The 15,900-nt window shown below is 42.4% G+C and overlaps 1 long non-coding RNA gene across 4 annotated transcripts; it reads left to right on the top strand.

Annotated features, from left to right (window-relative positions):
• Positions 1-4,594: 4,594 nt before the first annotated feature.
• On the top strand, positions 4,595-15,003 carry LOC137227106 (uncharacterized). 4 transcript variants are annotated; one of them, XR_010944699.1, is made up of 4 exons: positions 4,595-8,343; positions 10,555-10,645; positions 11,645-11,776; positions 14,376-15,003. It is a non-coding gene; the product is annotated as an uncharacterized lncRNA (long non-coding RNA). The 4 variants fall into 4 exon arrangements; XR_010944700.1 differs by having other exon boundaries at positions 10,537-10,645; XR_010944705.1 differs by lacking the exon at positions 10,555-10,645 and having other exon boundaries at positions 14,376-15,002.
• Positions 15,004-15,900: the final 897 nt, after the last annotated feature.

Genomic DNA, 15,900 nt, shown 5'->3' with positions numbered 1-15,900 from the left:
TGCCAAATCTAGTGGGCCCTTTCAGTTGCCTCTCCTGTTAACATAGAGGCATGTGCTGCCTCATATTAAATCTATCCCACTGCCAGATTGATTAGTTATTTGCACGTTTCTTTCCACAGAATGTATGTCCTGGGAGGGCTAACACATTTAATCTGAAACCTTAAGATGATCCAAGTGCCTGACCCACATAGGTGCTTAAGAAATGTTTGTTAAATAAACAGATTTTCCCTATTGGACTGCAAATGATTTTCAGGAATGTGGGAGTAACAGGGCATTCATACAGACTTGTATTATTGTTGGTTTGTTTAAATGATGTGGCCTGTCTTCCCACATGGTTTGGGTTTGAGGGACTCATTTCCTGTTTCTTTTAAATGGTTTCTTGCTCTGAAACCCTCCTGCAAGTTCAGTCCCCTCTCTCGGAGGTCTCAGGCCTTCAGGAGGCCTCATGGTCAGGTCTGGCGGTGATGTACATTGCATTGTTTGCTTAGCCACCTGGGTGGTTCCCCTTTTGAGGGGGAGGAAGCAGCTACAAGAAAACCCTGGGGAACCCAAATGTGGCCTCCACATCCAGGCAACTGGGGCTGGCTCAGGAACTTCTAAAAGAGCAGTTGCTACACAGCTTTCCTAGCTAGCATTCTCATCAGATGTGTCCCTCGCTCTACTTATGTTTTTAAAATTATTATAAATCAATATAACCATAGTCTAAAATTCTGGAGTATTAAAGGAAAAAATTGTTCCTCTTGTCTTCATACAGGGATACTTTTTTTTATTTTATAAATTTATTTATTTTATTATTTTATTTTATTTATTTATTGTTTCTGGCTGCGGTGGGTCTTTGTTGCTGCTTTGTTGCTTTTCTCTAGTTGCAGTGAGCGGGGGCTACTCTTTGTTGCAGTGTGCAGGCTTCTCATTGCCGTGGCTTCCCTTGTTGTGGAGCACGGGCTCTAGTCACGTGGGCTTCAGTAGTTGTGGACGTGGGCTCAGTTGTTGTGGCTTGAGGGAGCTAGAGCGCAGGCTCAGTAGTTGTGGCGCACGGGCTTAGTTGCTCCACAGCATGTGGGATCTTCCTGGGCCAGGGCTCGAACCCGTGTCCCCTGCGTTGGCAGGCGGATTCTTAACCACTGCACCACCAGGGAAGCCCAACAGAGATACTTTTTATGTAGTCCTCAATAATCCTTTTCATAGTCATTTAAAAAATATGGTTGTAATTGGAGTGTTTCCTTTTTTTGCTTAATGTTGTGTAGCAACATTCTTCTCTGTTGCTACACAATCCTATAAATCATTATTTTAAACAAGGCCACTTTATACATTACAATGAAGAATTTGGTCCCACTGTCATCCCTGAGGCTGGTGAGCCAGGGAATTCCCATGATGCCAATAATTAGGCAGTTTCCTACAGCAGCTCCTATGTTCTGTGTTTCTACAAGTAGAGGTAAAGGCTATCACATGGGTCAGATTGCTTTTCTGCAGCAAAATTCACACACTTTTACCTAGTTATTCCAGCCTCAAGAGAGAATTATATATGCAGATAGAATTTAATGTATCACAATATTCACTTTAGTGCTATTTTTAATATTTATAACATTAAAAAATCAGTAACAATCTAAAATACCCAGCAGTAGAGGAATGGCCAAATAATACAATAATCTGAGATTGAATATATGCAGAAGTCAAAAAAGGGAGAAGTAGATGAACATTTCCATGTAGGTCAGTCAATCAGCAAGGCATGTGTTAAATTAACTCCAGATGAGGTTTGAATTGTTCAGAAAACAAAGGCAAGTTCATTTGAAATGACTTGGGAAATGTTGAGGAGAGGTTAAGAATCATTTCCACAAGACACAGCTGGGCCAATCTGATGTGTGTGAGAAAGAGAATACCCATGATGCTCCCTGTCACTACAGCATCTTTCCTAGATACTCTCTTAGTTTTGTGGTCAAAACTTGTGTTTGCTCTTATTCACATAGCATATTTTCTGCTCCCTCTCACGATGAACTCCAAGTTGGGTATGTCAAAGTGGAGCACTTTAAGTGTTTTTTTTTTTTTTTTTTCCTTTTATGGGAGGGTGGAGCTCCTAAGAAGCAGAACACCTCTGCACCCTGGTGCAGCCAGAAGCTACTGTTGAATCGTATCAAAACATGACTCCTGAGATTACAGTGCCTTCTGCATTAAAGCAGCTCTTTAATGCAGAGACTCTCAGCCATAAAAATGAACGAAATAATGCCATTTGCAGTGACACGGATGGCCCTAGAGATTGTCATACTGAGTGAAGTCAGACAGAGAAAGACAAATATCATATGATATTGCTTATATGTGGAATCTAAAAAAATGGTACAAATGAACTTATTTATAAAATAGAAATAGAGTCCCAGATGTAGAAAACAAACTTACGGTTACCAAGGGGGAAAGCGGGGGGAGGGATAAATTGGGAGATTGGGATTGACATAAATACACTACTATATATAAAACAGATAACTAATAAGAACCTACTGTATAACACAGGGAACTCTATTCAATACTCTGTAGTGACCTACATAGGAAAAGAATCTAAAAAAGAGTGTATATATGTATATGTATAACTGATTCACTTTGCTGTACAGCAGAAACTAACCCAAAACTGTAAATCAACTATACTCCAATAAAAATTATTTTAAAAAATGCAGAGACTACCTATACATTTGGAAGTTGTAAAAAAGGACTAGTATTTGCTACCCTAAGGAAGAAGAATATTTGTTTATTGAGCGTGGTGAAGTCATTAGTGCTGGTCACCATGTATTTTCAGTCCCCCTCCTCCCCCATTCTAGGCACATGGTAGGACTGTACTTGTTGGCCTTATTGTAGTTGGGTTGTGAGATGGGAGGGAGTGTATTAGTTCTGGCTGATGAGTTATAAGGGAAAGTGATGCGTGTAACTCCCAGGCTGAGCATTTTATTACCAGAGTAATTACCTTCCAATGCTCTCTTGTCCCCTGTGCCATAACAACTGGCAAGGTTTGAGATGGCAGATACTTCATCAGTGAAGAGAAATGGAACAGAACTTCCAGCTAACTTGGAATGGACATATATAGAGAGTGAGTGAGAAATAAATCTATGTTGTTAGAATTAAGATTTTTTTAAACCTAGTCTACGGGGATTCATACAAATACTGAGTGTAGGATAAAGACTACAGTGAACAATTTACATGGAAAATCTCATTTAATCCTCATAACAACCAAATGAGGTAGCTGTTCTTATTTTCTTCAGTTTATAGATGAGGAAACTGAGGTTTATCATGTTTAAATAAATTTCCCAAAGTGTCATCTCTTGGAAATAGCATATCTGGACTCGAACCCAAGTTTTGTTTGACACGGCACACTGAGACACTGTCGTAAGCTTACAGAGCATTGCTTAAAAGATAAAATCACAAGGCCGCTCACAATAGGTAGTGACTATTAACTTACACTATTTTGCATTTTGAAAGGGGAGTTTCAGTGTTACATTAGTAAATCCTCAAAAGGGTCGTCTTTCTTTCCAAGTGGGACTGGATGAAGCAGCTTCTTCCTCCTATAGCCCTCAGGCCTGCCAGTGTGGCCTCTTTCAGAAGCACAAAGACCTATGTCTGGCTGGAGCTTCCCAGGCTTCCAACTCCAGATGTCTGTGCCCAGGGTGTGATCTTGTGTGTTTGTGCATAAAGTTTCAGTAAAGCCTAGTGTGCAAGAGATCAGGCCCAGGCATCAGGCTCCCCTGCTTGCCCACTTAACATTCTGTGATCTTGTTAATCTCTCTCAGTCTTGATTTCTTTTTCTGTAAAATGAGAGTAAGACTAATAGTAAACCTCAGAGGTTACTGTGAGGATTAAATAAGGTAATGTATATCAAGTGCTTAGAATAGTGCCTGGGACGCCACAGCACACTCTCTCTTTCTGTATGTTTACTGATTCATTTGTACCTTCACAAATAACCACAGCAAAGTAACCCTATCACCATTTGAAGATGCTGAAGGTTTTCTCCAGTGAGAGGAAAGGAGCCTTAAAGTGGTGAGTAACCAGTTTTTATTTTGTTGTGTTTTTTAACCACATCAAGGATGCAATATTTTACTTTAAGGAGGGAGGTCAGCAATGTTCAAAATGCAAGGAGTAAAAGAAACACAGGGAGCGTTCTTTCCGAAAATACTTGAAGATTCTCTTCTAATCCTCATTTCAAACCTGGGTTCTCACCTTTCCCCCACCAAGCCAAGGAGAGGCCCCTTCTGACACAGAGGAAAAAAGAAGACACCAAATATATTTTTTTGAACAATAATTTTTCTTGGAGTTTTTCTTGTTGAAAATTATTTTTAGTGTTATTTTGCAAGTTTGCTTGAGGGCAATTTTTACTAAGATGAACCAGCTTCCTTTTGAGGGTGGGCAAGTCATTTCCCCTCCCAGATCTTATCTGCTTCTTATCTGTGAAATGAATGGATTAGGGTTGATAAGTCTTCCTATATCTGGTGTTCTTTGATTCTGCCATTCCCTGTTTCATCTACATCATAGGAATGTGGATCTGGAGCCTGTTTTTGCTTTAGATTGTGGACTAGGAGTCAAGCCCTAGCTCCCCGCCCCCACCCCCCACCAGCTGCCTGGGAGTTAAGTGAGGCTGCAACCCTTTTATTTGACGTTAGAGCTCTCCGTGGCATTAACCTGTTGTTGGTCTAATATGTGGGGCAAAGGAAATGTGCTTGATGGCTGTAAACTGGGGCGGTGAACTAGTGCGTTCTCTTTTCTGTTTTTCTTTTTCCCAGGAGTGAGATGGGGGAGGAAAAACAGTGGTCTTTGTTGTGAAGCCACAGTCCCAAACTTCAACCTAGAGGAATGTTTAAGTTCTGAAAAAAGTTAACGTTGAAGGCTTGCAATTATGTACTTAGTCACAACAAGAGGGTAAGAACTTTCAAGGCACTGGATTGAAGAGACACAAAAGTCAGGAAGTGACCCTTTCGTCGGGATTTCAGAGGCCGCGGACGAGAAACAAAGTCCTCTCACAACTCGGAGAACTTTGGGCCGTACCATCCAGAGGGGCAGGGGTGGCGGAGCCGGGGAGAGGGCCGTGGAAACTGACATCTTGGTTCTCAACGAGCCGTGAGTAAACTCAGGATTTCCACCCTGAAAAGACTCAGTGTCCGCAGATCCCACGCCCTGAAATGAAAACGGGGTTCGGCGGATCCTCCTTGCGGAGCCTGCCGAAATAGAAGCCGGGGTGGCCCTGGCCAGAGCCGGCCTCCTGAATTGGGGTCTGTGCGCGCCCGCCCGGGCCGCGCGCCCGGGTCTCTGGATGGCCTGCCGGGGCCAGCCCATCTGCGGCCGCGCGGCCGGGAGGAAGCCGGCCCCGGGGATGAATGGGGCTTTGTTCGCCGGCAGCCGCGGCTGCCCTCGGCAGGCTCGGCCCGCACAACGGAGGCTGTATGCGAGCGGAATGGAAATGAGCCTGCGGGCCTCCCGAAGGAGCCCCGTCCCCTTCCCTTAGCTGAGCGGAGGAATGCTGGCAAGCCGGAAAGGAGCCCTCGCTGGGAACGCTTCTCTCGCGGCTCTGAAACCCCATTGAGAAGAGCCCTTTGATGCAATTAAAGCCCATTTCATTGCAGGCCTGGGAGGAGCGAAGGCCCGTCCAGCTTTTTTTCTGTCTCGAGCGTATTTGTGTGTGCACCTTTGTGGGGCGGGCGACTTAGAGAGCAGGCGGGAACTGGAGCCCCGTCTCTCGCAGACGTTCTGTAACATCGTAAAGGCGCACCCATAAACAGATTGGTTTTCACCGTGGGTGGAACCCAATTTGGACAAGATCCAGGCCGACCTGCAGGCCGGAGTTCCTGCTTTGAAAGGCTCTTTGGTACGACTCACAGCACCTGCCCTGCTGTAAAGGTTTAGGCGGACAAGAAATTGCGTTTGGAGGAGGAAGTTTTTCTGAGGTCATTTCTCCTGGTTTTCCATTTTCTGAGGTGGAGTGGGCTATGTCGCAGGTCCAGAACTGATCACAGTAAAATGATGTAACCTGAAAACTTTGACCTTCTCGGATGCGACAGTTATTTGATACTAGGATTATTCTCTAAGATTTCCCTGCTTCCTCCATTGAGACAACTGTGTGACCCCAGAAAACCCATATAGCCTGAGTTTAATATTTTTCATCTGTTAAAATGAACATAAAAAGGCCAGATAACTGATACCATAAAGCTCTGGGTGCTGGTGGAATTCTTTCTAAATTGGAGGTGAGCACCTTATCTCCTGGCACATGTGGAAGATGTATGGGACTGGAACTGCCGTAAACGTCGATGTAAAAATATCGTACAGTTCCTGTTTTGTTGCCTTTGTACCACTTATTACTAGGGTTAATAGTCTTATGTCTGTTTCCACTAGAATATATCTCCTTGAGGACAGGAACTGTCTTTTATTCTGGCATCCCCTGTCCCCAGAGCAGCCCCTGACCATCGTAAGTGGGCAACAAAGTGGTATATAAAGAATACTACCTTGTTGCCGTTTTCTGTCACTTAAAATGTAAACAAGAAATCACGTTTTATATTTGCAAAGGGGTGTACAGAGTTGATCATTCATTCTTTAAACATCCCATGGATATGGGACAGTAAGGCACAGTGGCTATGTGTGATGGCCATCATTGTTTCTTATGTATTGATCTAAATATGTCTCCATGGTTCTTGTTATGTTGGGCCTTCTTTAGACCTCTAACTTGAGTGTTTTCCTCTGAGGGCTTGAATACATGAATATTTTTCCCATTCAGTAAAAACCAGTACATTTTTGCATCCAAATGAGGAAGCTCATAAATGAGACAGTAGAGGACATCCTACTCCAAATACATCTCCAGGTATCTGCAGGAAATACCACTGAAGTAACACTGACATAAACAAATGGATGTTTCCCTCATCTCCCCAAACTTCCTTAACACACACACACACACCCCGATCAGGATAGTGAGAAATATAAAGTCCAGCTTACAGATGGAAACTCAGTGATTCCTTGTTTGTGTCAGGGTACAGTATGCCCAACATACTTTATTTCTTGTCATGTGGCCCTGCCTAGCTGTCATTCTGGGTTGCATTTTGTTTTGATGTGGATATCATCCCTGAGAGTTGAGACTCTTTTCAGACTGTTTCTTACTGTCTATTTAGCCAGGTGGGCACAACCCACATCAAATCCCACATATGAAATGATTCTCGGATAGAACAAAAGTTATATACAGTAACAGTAGCAATGTCCCTCACTTTACAGAACTCCTGAATTTTCTCCAAATTATTGAGTATTTCTGTTTCCTTCTGACTTACAGTATTTCTTTGAGAGCAGCTTTATCCTTATTTCAGATTGGGTCATTAATAGGGAGTGACTTGGATCAACCTACCTGACTCTACCAGATAATTAATAATCCAAATGGATCGTTGAAGGCCAGAATGGGAGGTTCTTATCTGATTACACTGATAGAGTCAATAATGCCATGTGAACAGTCATGTCTCATACATTTAGATGTATTTAGTTTTTAAAGGACTATACCTATTTATTTGGAAATCCTCAGGATTTGGTAATACCTTTTATTTTAAAAACCTAGAACTGCACATGCCTAGAAATAGTTGGTGAGACTGAAGTTTGCAGAGATAAGTACCTAAAGAGAAGAAAGCAAAAACTATCATTCCCTAGTGCAGATTAAGAAATTATTTCAGAGAGGTAAAAGTGGCTTGTCCATGGTCACAAACCGTGGAATTACAATTGCGTCGCTATTCTCTTGATTTGCAAGATAGTCATTACAGTCTCTGGTGTTTTAATGCTAGGGAAGCCTGCACTTTAGACAGTGACCAGATCCTGGATCCCAAAGGACATATGAAAGCTAGTTCATCTAATCTGTTAGACTGGAGTAGCTATATCACATACTGCCTTTCCATTTTTGAAAGATTTAAATTATTAGCTCAACTTCCCTTTTTTTCTGTCTTGTTATTTGTCCAGCAGCCAGAAAAATGAAGAGAAGACCTCTCCTTTATTTACCACACGATCCATGGCGTTCTTAGCTAGTGCACTCTAGAAGTTAGGGTGGAGACTTTTATTTGTCCTGCTTTTTTGGCAATAAAAGGGGAGGGGATGCCTCATTCAGCCAGTCTTTGGCTCCTAAGAAACCAAAAAGCAATGCTATTCACTAGTCTCTAGGCTACTAAGTGCCAGAGTGGCCTGTGTTGACTCAAATTCGTGTCCTTGCAGCTAGGTGGGGCTCTCTAGAGCTGTTAGTCCTGTGAGGTTGCCAGGGCAACTTAAATCTTCTGAGCTTCGAAGGCTTCAAGAAGTACAAAGAGGAGACTACAGGGCACATTACAACTTACAGGCATGTGTTCAATAACATGTCATCTTTTGGTAATGGGGCTTTTATTTTTATTTTATTTTGTGGGATTGAAAGATCAGAAGCCGGAAATTAGCTGGGAAGGATAAAGAAAAGGAAAAATTAAAGGGGGGGGCACTATTTCTGTTCCTTACGTGGGCAATGGTTAAACAAGGAGAACATCTGGTCCTGGAGTGGGTCTCTGCAGCACTGCTTTTAGTTACCCCATCATTTGGTCTCATGCTAAATTAGTGACTGTGGGAGCAGCTCAGATCTCCATACTGACAGACCCAGAAAGCCCCACTTAGCCTGCCACATAGTCAGAGGGGAAACATGGAGCTTCCGGTTTCATATTTAAACCAGGGATTGACTCATAATTGTAGCTGTCAGGAGGGTGATGGAGACATTATGTAATCTGGTTCTTATGGCGATGTGTGTTTAAGGTTTCTGCTCTGTAAATTCCAGAGGAAATTTCAAGTCCATTGAGAGAGAGCTCGCTGGCTGCTCTGTGGTGTGCCCTGCAGGATAATGACAGTGCTATTAAAGGTTCCTCAGTCTGCCTGAATCCAAACATGAATGAATTTCCCCCTGAAAGGCTCTCCTGTTTTTCCACAGACTTTTAAATGTGGATGAGGTTAGGCAAAATTTGGTAAACTGCGAGGAGGCAGTATGTTGGCCCAGTAGGGAAATTTAATAATGACAAGCCGTTCTGGCCCACACGTATTTTTTTCTGGACCACACAGTTCCCCTATCATTTACAGCCTTAGAGATTCTGGAAGTGGACACCAGTTGCTCCTAGAAACAAAGCGCTGGGGCTGTGGATCATTTGTTCCTTTTAAATTCTGCTTGTTACTTGCCTCTTGGAGGCCTCTGAGCTAGTATAAATGTGCAGGGTGGCCAGGGAAGGCTTGAGACAGACCCAGTGTTTGCTGCCATGGGGTAAAAAAAGTCAGAGGAAGCTGTTTAATTTTAACCTTAAAGGAATGTGTTTTCAACAGTTTTGCTGGAGGGAGACTTCTGTTTTCATTTGATTGTTCTCTGAATTCAGTTAGTTGTACTTGCATGATAAGAAGGATTCATTAGATAGAGAATAGTATTCATATCAGGAGAATAATAGTAAAGACTAAATAAAAGCTTAAAAGGTGAATTGAGAAGGGGTTTGTTTGCTTGTGGGGAGTAATGGTGGTGAGGAGTGGAGAGGATGGAACCCTCTGTCACTCTCTGGTTGCTGGTCTGGCTGGTCCAGAGTTTCTCACCTCTGCTTTTTCACCTTTCCTTCCTCACTTGGAGAATTTTCCAGGCTACCAGTACTTGGGGTTCTTTGCCTGCCTCTTCATGCCGGTCAAAGACGACAATGGTAGTTATAAAGTAGTTTTAGCCAAAATTAATAACTAAATGTGTGAAAATGTGTATGTCATTATCATCATTTGTATTGTAACTGACTGTCGTAAACTATTTTTTCTAGAAAAATGAGCAATTTGGACAACTGGATATTTGCTCTTTGGTCTGTGGAATGTGTTATTGGGAATGGGTAATTTTTGCTTTTCATGAAGAAAGTTATTTTAATTAAAAATAATATAAAATACTATTATGTTAATATAACATGTTTAATAAAACATAAGAATATGTTTAATATACTTGTGTATTTGTATACACATAGAAATGTATATTTAGGACTTCCCTGGTGGTGCAGTGGTTACGAATCCACCTGCCAATGCAAGGGACATGGGTTCGAGCCCTGGTCCGGGAGGATCCCACATGCCACGAAGCAACTAAGCCCGTGCGCCACAACTACTGAGCCTGCACTCTAGAGTCCTCGAGCCACAACTACTGAGCCCGCATGCCTAAAGCCCATGCTCCACAACAACAGAAGCCACCACAATGAGAAGCCCACGCACCACAATGAAGAGTAGCCCCTGCTCGCTGCAACTAGAGAAAGCCCATGCGCAGCAACGAAGATCCAATGCAGCCAAAAATAAATAAATTAATTTTAAAAAATTTAAAAAGAAATGTATATTTAAAGGAACAATGAAAAGTTTCCCCCATTCTTTCAGTCTCAGACGGTGAAATCTTTATTAGGCAACAGTGACAGTGTAATGACTTGATTTCTTCTCTCCCATGAGAATGAAGTTTCATATGAGTATTATGCAGTCACCATAGCTTGGGACATTATCGTATGACTGCTGCATGATGCAGGGATGGGTAATTTCATGAGCTGTCTCGCCTAGGTTTGTTCATTTTCCTAGTCATTGAAATGAGAAGACTTGATGTGATTCCTGTTGAGCTACTTCCAGAGGCAACCGTCCTTGTAATGAATTCTCTCCATCAGAAAATTAGGTACTGATTTGTCTGTTTTTATTTTCCCTGTACTAGAACTTACAGATGGACTAGGGATTTCTCTTCCAATTAAGGGCCATCAGCTTATAGAAAACAATAATTGAAGACAACAAAGCAGTACTATCCTGGAGTTTGAGCAAGTTAAGCTGAGCATTGGATCTAGTCACCAACAGGACATTTTCCCTTCCTTGCCTCTTCTGAATTCTCTATCCAAACCTAGGCATTCATCATTGAGGATGTGGGACTAATCAGAAGGGATAATTGCCAAGTTAATACATTACCTTTGATTAAAAATAATTAATCATATCTATTTATTCCATGACACTTAATTCGGAGAGAAAATGGTTAAATGTAAATAAGTTGAGATTTGCTTTTCTTCAAACTTTGCAAACTAGAGTTAACCGAAGTGTTTCAAGTTTTCCCAAAACTCTTTGAGAACTTCAGTTGTCCACACCTAAATTTCAAATTCCTTATCTAGATTTTCAAGGCCCACTACCATCTGGCTCCAATTTACCCTTCTAACTTTATTTCCTACTACTCCCAACCCTCCCTTCTAACTGTGTTTCCCACTTATCCTCACATGCCCATGCTCCTGCTAATCTAAAGGACTCCATGTTTTCAAAGCTGCTTTCTTTAGACACTATCTTCAAGCCCCACAAAGGCTCCCTTTATTATCCCCAACCAGAAGAAACGATCTCTAACTGAACTCCCATAGCACTTGATCTACAGATTCTCTAATGGTATCTGAATGGTACATAGATTTATGCTCATGTCTCACCCATTTATTTCCTGTAAGTTCCTTGAGGGCAGAATCTATGTTTGATTCATGTTGTGCCCGCAGAGTGCCTTACACTCTGCTTACCCATGATAGAAATTCCACAGATGTCTGTAGAAGGAATGAATAATATCTAGCTACAACATTCAACATAGCTGAATTTCTCCTGAAGTCTGGACAAGAGAGAACTACAGTTTTGTTTTTGTTTTTTTTGCAATATGTAGATGGGATTTTGACTCCTTTCACAGATGACACCATTGATTCTACCTAAATTGGATGGACTCAGTGCCTACCTCCCATTCTCAGAACGCAGCAGGACTCAGAATCTAGTGCTGGGACATGGCAAACCATGTCAGGTAATGGGGAATTGTTTGGTTCTCACTATTACTGGGATAGAGATGAGGTTAAGGAAGAAGTGGGTAAATTCATTTGCTAGACAAGGAGCAGGTCTGTGGCCAAGTGTTTAAAAATTTTTTAACAGAATTCCCACGAGATCTACTGTTGTTTATGGTCTTTTATCATCTTTCCTTTCCTTCTCGTCTCATTTGTCACCTCTGGCCAGTTACTTTTAATTGACTGGGGCTCTGGAATTATGGGTTAAGTCAGGAGACTTGGATTCCAGAGTTGCCTCTGCCACTGGCTGTGTGGTTTAGGAAAAGTCTATATAAGAATTAATTTGCTCATCTGTATAATGTAGGTGATAAACACCTACCTTTTCCACAGTGGTGTTCTGAGGATCCAGAGGAAAAGTTTACAAGAAACAATACTGAAAAGTACGGTGTTTTACATTTGTAAGGGATTATTATAAAAATTAATAATACTGGAGGCTTCCTTTGGGGATACCTATTAAATCACTATTCCCATTTGGACCACTGTTATTTAATATGTCTAATTAGGCAATGTAGAGGCATCTGGAATTTTGGCTGTGCCATTTGCTAGCTCTGTGACTCCAGGCAAGTTATGGACCCTCACCCAAATCTCATTTTTCTCAATTGAAAATGGGGATGAAGTATCTAGCTCAGGCTGTAGTGAGAATTATTAGTGTGGCAGCTTTGTCATATGTTAACGTGGCTAGGTTGAATTATGTTTCTGAGAAATCCCTTCTCTGAATGTGTCTGGTTAGGATGGGCCACAAAAAACATGTTTTCAATAGGTTTGGAGGTTGAAAGTGAAACAATGGTAGCTCACACTGGCAGGCACTGTTGCTATCTGTTGGCTTACTTCATTGGCACCAGGCAGCAGCCACCTTCCTGGGGATCCTCCATAAAGTTCTCTGCCTCTTGGGCCACATGTGTATTTAGTTCTGTGACAAAGGTCCCTGGCTTCTTCAGGCAGGATGTCTACATCATCAAGACTAGAGGCAGCTATCACTGACAAGGGTTCCAGTCTGTCCCTGCCCTTGTGGGTCCCAGATTGTACTTGCTTACCCCGACGTTCTATCTTACCTTCTTATTCTGATGACCTGCCCTGTGGACTTCAAGCTTCAGCCTCAGATAAAAGACTAACAGAGACTGTTTGACCGGCCCCCACCATTGTGTAAGGTGTAAGGCCAGCAGGTCCGGGGAAGGGCCCAGGGAGCCACATGGAACCCCTGCCACAGTGGCTGATGCAACCGACACCCGACATTGCCACACCATTCAGCCCCGGTCTTCCAGCTTCCCGAGGGGCGGAACCAACGGCTCTAAGGCTAATGCAACCGACACCTGACATTGCCACAACACCCAAGAGATTACCAAAAAAGGGCTGCTTCACACAGCAAGCACCTCCCCTGCGTCCGCCCCTATAAATTTTGTTCGCGCCCACACGCGGGCGCGACTTGTCTGGCCCCTTTCTCTTGGACCAGTGAACCTCACCCGGAAGCGTTCCCAAATAAAGCTTGTTTAAGCTCTCCTCCATTTTTGGTGCTGTTCCTTACATAAGGTTCCTATAATGTCCACTCCCTTCCACCACCAAAATTCACACACACACACACACACACACACACACACACACCCTTCTAATGCTGTGGTCGTTATTACTAATATTGTCATCCAGATGTCAGAGACTAGGTAGGATTGTCCCAAAGGTCTCATCCATTCCCTATAGAAGCCCAAAGTTCTTTCTAGGATTTCTCCAAATTCTTGTGGAGTTCATATTTTCATGATCACTTCTGGCTCACCAAACCCTTCCCAATTTGTACAAAAGACTTATTTATTCATACAAAGCACTTGTAAGTATAATTGGCTTTACTACAGATTTTAGTGGCATGAGCAGGCCAAAGAAGGGTTCATGCTGCAACAAAACAGATAATTTCTAGTTAAATTTCACGCATCCCTATGTGTAAAATGTTTTTGCACCAATGTATCCTTAGAGAATGAGTCCAGTTCCCTCACCCTGTAAAGTCCCTAGCCTCACAACAGCTCCTTGGATCCTCCCTCCTTCTTCCCATTTTTCTCCCAATCTCCCACTGTCTTGTTTTCAAATGCAGAGCAGCTTACCTAGCTCTCCTTTCTTCTTTGCTCAAATTATTGTAGACACATATCCATGCCCTTAGGATCTCACTTTCTATTCCCAAAGGCTACTTTTCCAAGAGGAAAGCTGTTGTAGTTGTTAAGAAAATAAAAATTTTATCTGGTTACAACCATAACAAGAGCAAGAGGCATATATTTAGCCCTTACTGTGATCCAGCCTCCAAGAGCTCTTTATACATCTTATCTCATCTGATTTCCACAACAATCCAGTGAGATGGTCTGCATTTAGTCTCATTTTTACAATGTTGAAATCAAGTTGTAGGAAGACCACTAGTAAAAAAAAGCAATTACAAAACCTAATATTTATTGAGTTCTTATATGTCAGGCACTGTTTTAGGCACTTGAGAAGTATATATTTATATCTATATCTATATATAATGCAATATATATATACTGCCTTAACTCCTTATAATTCTGCAAGTTAAGTATAATTTTCATTTTACAGATAAAGAAATTGAGACCCAGAAAACTTGGGAAATTTGCTCAAATTCACACATAAATAAAGAATGGAGTTGTGAATGGAAGCCGAGCTGTTGGAATCTAAGAATTCAGGATACTGTTTGAGAAGATAAGAAAGTGTTTCAGGCCTTCCCTGGTGGCGCAGTGGTTGAGAATCTGCCTGCTAATGCAGGGGACACGGGTTCGAACCCTGGTCTGGGAGGATTCCACATGCCGTGAAGCCACTAGGCCCGTGAGCCACAACTACTGAGCCTGCACATCTGGAGCCTGTGCTCCACAACGAGAGGCCGCGATAGTGAGAGGCCCGCGCACCATGATGAAGGGTGGCCCCCGCTTGCCACAACTAGAGAAATCTCTCACACAGAAACGAAGACCCAACACAGCAAAAATAAATAAATTAATTAATAAACTCCTACCCCCAGCATCTTCTTTAAAAAAAAAAAAAGGGCTTCCCTGGTGGCGCAGTGGTTGAGAGTCCGCCTGCTGATGCAGGGGACACGGGCTCGTGCCCTAGTCTGGGAAGATCCCACATGCCGCGGAGCGGCTGGGCCCATGAGCCATGGCTGCTGAGCCTGCACGTCTGGAGCCTGTGCTCTGCAATGGGAGAGGCCACAACAGTGAGAGGCCTGCGTACCACAAAAAAAAAAAAAAAAAAAGTGTTTCAATGTTTTCTCATGCAGTCAGCCTCCTAACTCATCATCATGAGACCTTTCTTGGCTAACTTAATATTTCAACCCATCCTTCACATTTTATATCCTTCATCCCACTTTTGTTTTTTCTCTTTAGCACTGAATACTATCTAACATGTTATATGTTTTACTTACTTATCATTTTTATTTTTCTGTCTCCACCCCTGGAATGTAAGCCCTGTGAGGGCAGGGATGTTTTGGTCTGTTTTGTTCACTACAAGATAGTGTACAACACAGCCTACAAGAGTGTCTTGCATATAGTAGGTGTTCAATGAGTAGTTACTGAATGAATGAGTGAATAAATGAATGAATGAATTGGGCTGCCTACACAGAGGTCAAGGCCTTCTAATTAGATCCTGGAGATACTTCTGGAACCAAATCCTTTTGGATTCTAAATAGCTGGGCTCTAGATATGATCGCACTCATGGGTGGAGTGGGGGGACAAAGACTGTGTTCCTCCTCATTTCCTTCCTCCCCTCCTTGCCCCTCCCTCTCCCAAGTGCATATGCTTCATTGTTTTCATCTGGTTTAAATGCCTTCGCTTTGAGCCTGCTTTGCAATACCGAATAACATTCCTTGACTTGCCTGTTTATTTTCTCCATTTATAAAATGGGGAAAACTGTACTTCTGACAACTTTACCAGGACTTGTAAGAGATCAATGAGATGATAGGAAAAAAAGCAAACAAGGCACTGAATCTTAGGAGGACTCTGGCTATAGAAACATACATGAAAATTCAAATAAAATACTTGTATCAGTCACCTCTCCATAATTTGATGCTTTTATTCCAAGAAAGCTAATGCTTAACATTTGCGGAAATAAT

The sequence above is a fragment of the Pseudorca crassidens genome, chromosome 1, assembly GCF_039906515.1.
Source record: "Pseudorca crassidens isolate mPseCra1 chromosome 1, mPseCra1.hap1, whole genome shotgun sequence".
Classification (NCBI taxonomy): domain Eukaryota; kingdom Metazoa; phylum Chordata; class Mammalia; order Artiodactyla; family Delphinidae; genus Pseudorca; species Pseudorca crassidens.
The sequence above is the reverse complement of the archived record's forward strand: the minus strand, read 5'-3'. Positions and strand labels throughout refer to the sequence as shown.